This window comes from Oncorhynchus nerka, linkage group LG25 (assembly GCF_034236695.1).
Source record: "Oncorhynchus nerka isolate Pitt River linkage group LG25, Oner_Uvic_2.0, whole genome shotgun sequence".
In the NCBI taxonomy this organism is placed as follows: domain Eukaryota; kingdom Metazoa; phylum Chordata; class Actinopteri; order Salmoniformes; family Salmonidae; genus Oncorhynchus; species Oncorhynchus nerka.
In genome coordinates, this window is record NC_088420.1 from 50,453,442 (window position 1) to 50,463,233 (window position 9,792).

A 9,792-nucleotide genomic window follows, 5' to 3' on the forward strand; every position below is an offset into this window, starting at 1 on the left:
TATTTTTCCCCCCTCATCCTGCTTTGATGTCAGCTTTCTCGGGTTCCCTTAAAGTCAATGGACACATGGGGTCAAGGCCAATAACAAAGGTTATGAAAATCTTCTCTTTCTCATGTTTCTTTGAGAAATACTCTAAGTGCCCATGTTGCTGCTGAATGAGTCAGCAGTAATAATGCAGATTAAAGCAGTAGCTTCAAAGTCCTCTGGATGCCCTCTGATCTGTTGAGCTTGGCATCAGCTCGTCAGCTCAGGGATTCGATCCAGCTGGCCCAACGCTCTAACCACTAGGCTACCTGCATAGCAGGTATTAATAGTAGTGTTTATAATGCTGCATTCTAAGCATAGCAGGTATTGATATGGCGTGCCCATGTTACCTCATCAGCAAAGCAGGTATTTATAGGGTAGTTGTTCATGTTACCTCATCAGTATAGAGTCATGTCTCTCCTCGTCTTTACCATTAGCAAGCGTAGGGAATGTCATTCACCTATTAACTTCAGCCAATGAGCATGGCACACTAAGGCAATTCCACCACGCTTGCTGATTAACCTATGGGATCACTCGTGTAATAATCACTTCCCTTTCTGTCAATCAATGGGCATACGTCAAGGGGAGTACTTATGTTAACTCCCCCTTGCCTCTCACTTGATGTTTTGCACCAACCTTCTACCTCCCCACCACCCCCAGCATTATAACCTATAGGCCCGTCATCAGAAACCCCATTCTCAAAGCAGGGGGGTTGATGCCAGCTACCCAGTATAGCGCAACCTGTCATCAACATCTGGCTCGGATGAGCATTCCTCAGAGACGAGGCCTACCGCAAACTATTCAATAATATTCCATATTGTATTCCGTCTGTTGTCATTCAGTGAAGTCTGAACTCGACTGAAGTGAGGTTCTTAGTGAGGCTCACTGTCCTCTTCATTTTTCTCCATCTGAAACACCCGTCTATACGTACTGGAGAGAACGAGAGGAGACTGGACGGATGCCTATCAAGAGACACCCAGTCCAAATGATGGACAGATTAGCAAGAACAGATGGAAGGGTCACAGTCGAACAACTCTACACGGAACACATAAATACAATGTTTAAGTGGAGTTCATTGTCCCTGACAGACACTGTCAATCAAAGTGGGTGCTCCTCGCTCCACTGCTATCACGAGCAGGTCCTTCTTTAACCCACCCCATGGCCGAGGGAAAAAGAGCATTGTTAGTGTGCTGAAATCTTCCTGGTGGCTATCAGCATTCTTCTTTGTGACTTTTAACTCTCCAAGGGAGCCAACAGGCTGCATGAGTGAGGTCACACTAAGAATGTGCGACTATGTCATAGGTCTTAGAGTCTGTGCAGCTAAGTCAAGACTGAAAGGGGATCAAGCTCATGCTGCATTTAATACACTGCCCCATGTTGGGACACTAACAATGCTGCCATCTCCCCCAGTGATGTCATCTGAGACCCTGCTCGGCTGTGAAGATTCTAAGGCTGCTGGTTCCTGCTGTAGGGTCAACCCCCTTGGTCATTTTTCTCTTTACCAAAGCGTTTGTTTTATCAGTGACCATACATACATACATACCTTGTCACGATCGTCGTTGGAAGCATACCAAACTGTTTGTTTTATCAGTGACATACATACATACCTTGTCACGATCGTCGTTGGAAGCATACCAAACTGTTTGTTTTATCAGTGACATACATACCTTGTCACGATCGTCGTTGGAAGCATACTAAACTGTTTGTTTTATCAGTGACATACATACATACCTTGTCACGATCGTCGTTGGAAGCATACCAAACTGTTTGTTTTATCAGTGACATACATACATACCTTGTCACGATCGTCGTTGGAAGCATACCAAACTGTTTGTTTTATCAGTGACATACATACATACCTTGTCACGATCGCCGTGGGAAGCATACCAAACTGTTTGTTTTATCAGTGACATACATACATACCTTGTCACGATCACCGTGGGAAGCATACCAAAGCGCAGCGTGATCTGGGTTCCACATATTTATTGAAGTGAAACTTTGAACAAGAAAAAATAAAGAAACAACGAAATGTGATGTCAATGAAGTGCTCAATGGCAACAACACAAAAACAAGATCCCACAAAACACAGTGGGGAAATGGCTGCCTAAATATGATCCCCAATAAGAGACAACGATAAACAGCTGCCTCTGATTGGGAACCATACCAGGCCAACATAGAAATCAACAACCTAGTCAAGTCTTTTTATTTTATTTTTATACTTAGTTTTTATTGTAGGAACACAAAGGAAGTACAAACAAAGTCAAATAAAAGAACAAAAAAAAAAAGATCTGGCAGTTACAGTGCACTTCATACCTTCATCATCATATTAGTTACATTGACATCTTTGTATTAGACCTTTTCCAAGATGAAACCCATTTTCCCCAGTATTCTTGACCTCTCTCCTGTTGAGTGCTAAAAGCAAAGGTCACACGCTCCATGTGGTGTATTTCTTCTACAATGTCTATCCAATGTGTCACTGTGGGAGGGTCTTTTTGTAGCCATTTCCTAGTGACAGCCTTTTTACTGGCTGCCAGTAGGACCTTCAAGAGGTACTTTTCTCTATTGTGTAAGTTATCAGGTATTTCACCCATGTACAAAGAAATTAATGTTTGTTCTGTGTCAAATCCCATTATTTTTCCCAATGTTAGATCTTATTTCTCCCCAGTAAGTTTCGATTGCGGGGCAAGTCCAAAAGATATGAGAGTGGTCCGCCCTCAATAGACCGCATTCTCTCCAACAAGGGTGTAGTGAGCTAGTCTGTTTTGATTTCAGTTTAGGTGTTATGAAGAAACGTATAACATTCTTCCAACAGAATTCTCTCCATGACCTTGAGTTGGTGTAGCTTTGTTGAGTCTCTAATATGTTCAACCATGTGTCATCAGTTATTTCAATGTTAAGTTCCTCCTCCCATTTCTTTTTAATATAGTTTGTAGAATGTTTCTTTGAGGATTGAATACCTAAGTAGAGATTTGTATGCGTTAGTGAATACTTGGATTAATTTTGGAGGTGCTCGAGGGTCAGTCACTTTTATCTACCTTAAGAAATAATGTGTATCTTTTGGTCAATTTACTCCCAGATATTTAACGAATGAAAAGGTCCAGGTGAAGTTATACCTACTCTTCAGCTCTTCCTGTGGGGTATAATTTTCTACTAGGGCTTGGGTCTTGTACGTTAAGCACATAGCCTGAATATGTTCCGAATGTTTGTAAAACATCCATCAATCTAGGTACACTTGAGCCTGGGTCTTTAAGGAATAACAGAACGTCATCAGCATACATGCATATCTTATCTTCACTGCCTCTTATTGTTATTCCCTCTAAGGTTGGGTCCTGTCTTATTGCCTGTGCTAATGGTTCGAGGTACAAGGAGAAGAGCGTGGGTGAAAGATCACAGCCTTGTCTTGCCCCTCGCTCTAATTTTATCGTTCGTGTCAAATGTCCATTTATCTTTATTCTAGCGGTCGGACATGAATACAGTGGTTTGATGCACTGTATCACTTCTTTGTTGAAACCAAATCTTTCCATAACTTGGAATAGGGAATCCCATCCCACTGAATCAAATGCTTTTTCTGCATCTGGGCTGATTAATATTGCACTTGTCTTATTCTGAGTAATGTGGTTCATGACATGTAGTGTTCTCCTTATATTGTCCTGTGACTGCCTATTTTGTATGAAACCAGTTTGATCTCCGTCAATCAATTCTGGGATTATGTTCTCTATTCTTTTGGCTATTATTGATGCATATAGTTTATAATCTGTGGAGCATGCGAATTTTCGCAGTCTTTAAAAAAAAATTGCGCAACATTTCAGCGCCCTGCTATTCATGCCAGGAATATGGTACGTTCATTTGGTTAGTTTGTGTGGAAAGGAAACAGTCAGACCTTTCCAAAAGTGTTTAAATCACGCCTGTGCCATTTACAGAACGTGCGTTTCGGTCGAATATGTCATGAAAATCTGTTCACTGAAAATGTAAAAATATATTCTTCCGCGCCTGCAGGCAATTGTTTACAGAGAACAGAATTAAATAGAGCCGCGTTCTCATTGGCTACAGCTTCCCCATGCTGTCTAGAGTTACGTCATTAGTTTCGCAATTGATTCTTGGTCTAACCGAAACAAAGGAACTACTTTCCTACTGCCACCGCCCAGATTTTCGAGCGACCATTTTCAAACATGTTTTTCTCCACGGACCAGCTAACGATTTCACACCGTCTCCTGAGGTATTTTATCGCTTATTAACGTGTACTAATACCTAAAGTAGCATTACAAAAGTATTTCGAAGTGTTTTGTGAAAGTTTATCGTCGACTTTTGGCATTTTAAAAAATTACGTTACGTTATAAAATGCTAATTTTTTACTCCAATTCCAAGGTATTCCTAGCTCGATATCTAGGCTATATATGGACCGATTTAATCGAAAAAAGACCCTAAATGATGTTTATGGGACATCTAGGAGTGCCAAGAATGAAGCTCGTCAAAGGTAAGGAATGTTTTATATTTTATTTCAGCCTTTTCGTTTGCGAGCGCTAACGAAAAATCTGTCGTTTTTGTGATGTTGCATTTATGTGAGGCTGCATGGTACAGATAAAAGCGTCTCATGCTTTCCCCGAAAAGCATTTTACAAATCTGACTTGGTGAATAGATTCACAACGAGTGTAGCTTTAATTTGGTATATTGGATGTCAATTTTTATGACATTTTGACTTTTATCATAAACTATGCGTGGTGCACTTGAAATTTCAGAAAATGCGATTCCCAATGGGGAACCGCTTCCATAACAAGTTAAGAATTGCATTCGGTCTATATGAACTGCATTCCTTCTTATCTTTACCCTCTTTTGGGATTACTGATATGATGGCCTCTCTCCATGACGGTGGGAGACCCCCCTCCCTCAGAGTCCAGTTAAAACAGGCCTTAAAGTAGAGGTGCTAATTGTTCTCTGAAGGTCTTGAACCATTCTGAAGGGAAGCCATCAGTGCCTGGAGACTTGTTGACTTCTTGTTGAGATATTGCTTTATTAATTTCTTCTGTGGATATTTCTAAAGTTAGTCTATCATTTTGCTCTGTCCCAATTGAGGGGAGATCAAGTGAGTTCAAAAAGTGCTCTATTGTCTGTGCATCTGCCTTCTCTGGTTGCTTGTACAGATTTGTGTAATATGATTCAAATGCATTCTGTATTTCATCTCATTTGCATGTGATCTTTTTTGTTTTGGGGTCTTTTATTTTGAAAAGGGTATTCTGTGCTTGTTGTTTCCTGAGTCTCCATGCTAGTAATTTGGTTGCCTTTGAGCCTGCTTCATAATATCGTTGTTTCAGGAACCTAAGCTTTTTCTCTACTTCTTCTCTATAAATCTGGTCAATTTCCTGTTTTACCTTTTTAATCTCTCGTAATATAAGAGGGTCTTTTTATTGACTATTAGATCGTTCTAAGTTTCTTAGGGTTTCCTGTAATTTCAGCAGTTTCTGTGCTTTAATCTTTTTCTTGAGAGATAATGTGGCTATGATCTTCCCTCTAATAACATAAATATCCTCTCCTCCCTTTCTGCATCCCTTGATTCTCTATGTCCCCTATCCTCCAGGCCGGCTCGGTCCTCCCCTCCTGCTCCGTGGCTCGACGACTCATTGCGAGCTCACAGAACAGGGCTCCGGGCAGCCGAGCGGAAATGGAGGAAAACTCGCCTCCCTGCGGACCTGGCATCCTTTCACTCCCTCCTCTCTACATATTCCTCTTCTGTCTCTGCTGCTAAAGCCACTTTCTACCACTCTAAATTCCAAGCATCTGCCTCTAACCCTAGGAAGCTCTTTGCCACCTTCTCCTCCCTCCTGAATCCTCCTCCCCCTCCTCCCTCTCTGCAGATGACTTCATCAACCATTTTGAAAAGAAGGTCGACGACATCCGATCCTCGTTTGCTAAGTCAAACGACACCGCTGGTTCTGCTCACACTGCCCTACCCTGTGCTCTGACCTCTTTCTCCCCTCTCTCTCCAGATGAAATCTCGCGTCTTGTGACGGCCGGCCGCCCAACAACCTGCCCGCTTGACCCTATTCCCTCCTCTCTTCTCCAGACCATTTCCGGAGACCTTCTCCCTTACCTCACCTCGCTCATCAACTCATCCCTGACCGCTGGCTACGTCCCTTCTGTCTTCAAGAGAGCGAGAGTTGCACCCCTTCTGAAAAAACCTACACTCGATCCCTCCGATGTCAACAACTACAGACCCAGTATCCCTTCTTTCTTTTCTCTCCAAAACTCTTGAACGTGCCGTCCTTGGCCAGCTCTCCCGCTATCTCTCTCAGAATGACCTTCTTGTTCCAAATCAGTCAGGTTTCAAGACTAGTCATTCAACTGAGACTGCTCTTCTCTGTATCACGGAGGCCCTCCGCACTGCTAAAGCTAACTCTCTCTCCTCTGCTCTCATCCTTCTAGACCTATCGGCTGCCTTCGATACTGTGAACCATCAGATCCTCCTCTCCACCCTCTCCGAGTTGGGCATCTCCGGCGCGGCCCACGCTTGGATTGCGTCCTACCTGACAGGTCGCTCCTACCAGGTGGCGTGGCGAGAATCTGTCTCCTCACCACGCGCTCTCACCACTGGCGTCCCCCAGGGCTCTGTTCTAGGCCCTCTCCTATTCTCGCTATACACCAAGTCACTTGGCTCTGTCATAACCTCACATGGTCTCTCCTATCATTGCTATGCAGACGACACACAATTAATCTTCTCCTTTCCCCCTTCTGATGACCAGGTGGCGAATCGCATCTCTGCATGTCTGGCAGACATATCAGTGTGGATGACGGATCACCACCTCAAGCTGAACCTCGGCAAGACGGAGCTGCTCTTCCTCCCGGGGAAGGACTGCCCATTCCATGATCTCGCCATCACGGTTGACAACTCCATTGTGTCCTCCTCCCAGAGCGCTAAGAACCTTGGCGTGATCCTGGACAACACCCTGTCGTTCTCAACTAACATCAAGGTGGTGGCCCGTTCTTGTAGGTTCATGCTCTACAACATCCGCAGAGTACGACCCTGCCTCACACAGGAAGCAGCGCAGGTCCTAATCCAGGCACTTGTCATCTCCCGTCTGGATTACTGCAACTCGCTGTTGGCTGGGCTCCCTGCCTGTGCCATTAAACCCCTACAACTCATCCAGAACGCCGCAGCCCGTCTGGTGTTCAACCTTCCCAAGTTCTCTCACGTCACCCCGCTCCTCCGCTCTCTCCACTGGCTTCCAGTTGAAGCTCGCATCCGCTACAAGACCATGGTGCTTGCCTACGGAGCTGTGAGGGGAACGGCACCTCAGTACCTCCAGGCTCTGATCAGGCCCTACACCCAAACAAGGGCACTGCGTTCATCCACCTCTGGCCTGCTCGCCTCCCTACCACTGAGGAAGTACAGTTCCCGCGCAGCCCAGTCAAAACTGTTCGCTGCTCTGGCCCCCCAATGGTGGAACAAACTCCCTCACGACGCCAGGACAGCGGAGTCAATCACCACCTTCCGGAGACACCTGAAACCCCACCTCTTTCAGGAATACCTAGGATAGGATAAAGTAATCCTTCTCACCCCCCCTTAAAAGATTTAGATGCACTATTGTAAAGTGGCTGTTCCACTGGATGTCTTAAGGTGAACGCACCAATTTGTAAGTCGCTCTGGATAAGAGCGTCTGCTAAATGACTTAAATGTAAATGTATAACCACCTTAGCTGCATCCTACAATATAGCAGGAGATACTTCCCCATTATCATTATTCTCCAGATAGATGTTCAATTCTGTCTTTATTGATTCCTTGAATGCTGGATCATTCAGCATGCTTGTATTAAGTCTCCATATAGTATTTCTTGGTTTGCTATCAAGGTGTGGAGTTAGGTAAACTCCATTATGATCTGATAAGTCGCTCTGCCCGATCTTACAATCCTTACGCCCGTGTCTATCTGCACTGTACATCAAAAAGTAGTCTAACCTGGAGTATTCAGTGTGGCGGGCTGAGTAAAAAGTATATTCCTTATCGGTCTTGTGGGTGTCACGCCATACATCGAGCAGTCCTAGATCCTGCAATATCCTATTGATCTTTTTGGCAACTAGGCTAATTTTCCTATTTTGGTTTGTGCTGTCCAATTTTGAGTTTAGAATTGTGTTAAAGTCCCCTCCACAGATAAGAGTGCCAGTGGTTTCTGTGGCAATTAAATCAAACACCTTCCTGTAGAAGACCATGTCACTCTCTGGGGGTGCGTATACATTAAATAATGTAACTTCCTGTAGAAGACCATGTCACTCCCTGGGGGTGAGTATACATTAAATAATGTAACTTCCTGTAGAAGACCATGTCACTCCCTGGGGGTGAGTATACATTAAATAATGTAACTTCCTGTAGAAGACCATGTCACTCCCTGGGGGTGAGTATACATTAAATAATGTAACTTCCTGTAGAAGACCATGTCACTCCCTGGGGGTGCGTATACATTAAATAATGTAACTTCCTGTAGAAGACCATGTCACTCCCTGGGGGTGCGTATACATGAAATAATGTAACTTCCTTGTTATCCAGTTTACATTTAACAAGTATAAACCTACCCTCCTTGTCTTTTATTTCTGACAAACTCAAAATTAACTGAATTTGGGATCAAGGTTGCAACTCCCCTTCTACCCATTTTGTAAGAAGAAAAAAAAGTGTTCCTGTATCCCATTTTCTTGAGTTTCTCGTATTCAGGTGTGGATAAGTGAGTTTCCTGCCAGAATAGTACGTCAACTCTCTCCCGTTTCATCTTTGCTATTACCTTACCTCTCTTGATGTCACTCCCCAGTCCGTTTACATTGAGACTGATGACCTTAAATTCCCCATGATGCATCGTTATAAATAAAAAGCCCTGTGCAACATATCTGCCTGCTTATCATGAACCTAAAAATGAACAAAAAAATCAAAAACGATCATAAAGTAAACCAAAGTGGGAAAATACTTTGGTCTCTTGCCTCTGGGGTTTGAGGAGATGAGCCTGTCCTCAGGATGGGCCCCTCGCTCAGATATGAAAATGTGTGACGTAGTCACAAACAAGACCTAGTGGAACCAAAAATAATAAGGGCGCCTATTTCGTCGCTTATACACATCGGTATATTACAAGTGAAAACTATATCGGTCATGCGTGCATTTCATGAATCCTCCCCTTGATATGCCCTTCTGTCGCCCCGTCAATGTGTCATTAATCCTTAGCTAATATATATGTTATTAACGTGACGCTACTTAGTGTGTTCATAAAGAACACATGCTTTTGGCTACTCACCCTTGTTCAGCATTGGGGGAAAATAGGGGATATATTTTACCTATTGCAATGTCAACCGTAACAACCCAAAGTCTTAACAGCTCGCGGTAACTATTATTTCTGTTAAATCCGATTCCGTGTCTTACATCTTCCCGTTGGAAATGCCTGAGTCTCTCTTGGATGTGAACGTCCTCTCGCCGAGAGGGTTTTCCTCTTTCTCCATGACCCTGCTTGTCAACAATGATCCAAGGGAGAGCCTGCTCAAGTCTTTCCACTGGTGATGTCGCCTTTCTCCTGGCAGTATACTCCACTGGGAAGCCCCTTGACTTCAGGTCCTCAGCTGCCTCGTGTGCATGCTCGTATGTAACCGGGCCATTTTCCAGAAATACCCGCATTTTTGCCGGGAATGGTGTTTGGAAGCGAATACCCTTCTCTTTAAGTGCTTTCTTAATGGGGGTGTATTCTTTCCTTCTCTTCAGTATCTCTCCCGCGTAGTCTTGATCAAAGAACACTCGTTGGCCTTGGAAGT